General features: G+C 40.4%; 1 protein-coding gene across 1 annotated transcript in view; it reads left to right on the forward strand.

The window, feature by feature from the left end:
• Positions 1-1,605, forward strand: part of ada (adenosine deaminase) — a 45,290-nt gene that overhangs the window by 15,481 nt on the left and 28,204 nt on the right. The gene's annotated exons all lie outside the window — the stretch shown is intronic.

A 1,605-nucleotide genomic window follows, 5' to 3' on the forward strand; every position in this document is an offset into this window, starting at 1 on the left:
AACATGACTGTTTCAATAACTGGCTTGTCTAAATTCTCGTTATGTGTGAGTGTGTGACTGTAGACAGCTGGAAGTAGGCACCAGGGCACTCGCTTAGGATAAGCCAGAGAATGGATGGATGGACTCAGGACACATCTAAACGTTGTGGTACAGATGGACATTTTCTTAAGTGGGACACAATGATCTGAACAGGTTTTTTAACAGTTCTGCATCTAAATCAGATTGTTTAACAAAGTCTGAAAAACTCAAAAATGGGAACATTGCATCCAAAAGGGACCTTTTATCGCTAAAACGGCGATAAGGAGTTGGGACATAAAGGGTGTCGGTAGATCCTGTGATGCAAAAGGAGCTGCTTCTCCGGCGGTATGTTCCCCAGCATCCTGAGAAGCTGGGAACATAACTTTCCATCGGCTCCTGTAAGATTCTGGCAAACAGTCAGACGTCTCAGAAAGGGGAAGCTGTCAACACTGTTACTGTAGCAGGTACTGTGATCTCCACATGGACTGCTTTCTGCTGCTGGAAGGGAATCAATCAACGGGCTTCACAGCCTCACTTATTGCTTTTCTTTAACCGAGAGGTGAAAGGTCACAAACCATTTTTATCCGTCTAGAACTACAATCAAAGACGAGGTTAGAGTTAGTCTGAGAACAAAACCAGAAATAAAACAATAAAATTGGTTTTTAATGGGCTGCAGAGAAGCTGATAAACCCACAGATTAAAACGGCTCTTCTTCCTTATTGGGACGTCTTCCAGATTTATCCCAGCGGAGCCGTTTTCAGACATGTTCCAGAGGGAGGAAGCCGAGGGTCGGAACAAGTTATGGGGGAAAGATTATATCTCCAGCTGGCTTCGGAAAGCCCAAGTGTCCTACAGAAGAGCTCCAGGGGAGAATGATGGGAAGGGGAGGTTAGAAAACCTCTGCTTTCCTCCCAATCCCAGTGCTGGAAAAGCTCCAGGAAGTAGAAGGATGGATAAATATCCATAAATCCCTTCTGCAGACGTGCAAGGAAATAGTTTCTAATTAAATAAGTTTTCTAAATGGGTGCGTAGTGTTGTAGTCTTTAAAAAAAGAAATATTAATTTGTAACAAATTCATCCCAGTGATGGAAACATCCAACAACTGTGGTTAAACTGCATTAAAGTGCTTCTTTACTTAAGAAAAATACAATCCAGAGAGAAAACCATGAAACAGTTCTTAATCAGAAAAGGTTTGGAGAGAAACTTATTGTTTTACTTTTTTTTTCTTTTTTGTTGTAATAAATTTTTTTTATAATGTCTTTTTGAATTTCATTTTCCAAATCACATTCTCTCAACCTCTGGAGTGAGGAACAAAGTTGCATTTCTATTGGTCTGCTGAATGTTAAGCCCCTGTCGCACTTTGACAATTTATCTCCAACATCTAGAAACAAAGGTGTTGATGGCAGCAGCACAGCTGATATTTCTCTCGCTACGTTTACATTTTTTTTTTTTTCAGTCTGTTTGGTTTAATCTAGGGATGCACGATATTGGGATTTTGGCCGATATCCAATATGCCGATATTTTCAAACTCATGTAGCCGATAACCGATATCGATACCGATGTTAAAGCTGGACAAAAATAAGTAGT

This window comes from Cyprinodon variegatus, unplaced genomic scaffold (genome assembly GCF_000732505.1).
Source record: "Cyprinodon variegatus isolate N-32 unplaced genomic scaffold, C_variegatus-1.0 Scaffold642, whole genome shotgun sequence".
NCBI lineage: Eukaryota > Metazoa > Chordata > Actinopteri > Cyprinodontiformes > Cyprinodontidae > Cyprinodon > Cyprinodon variegatus.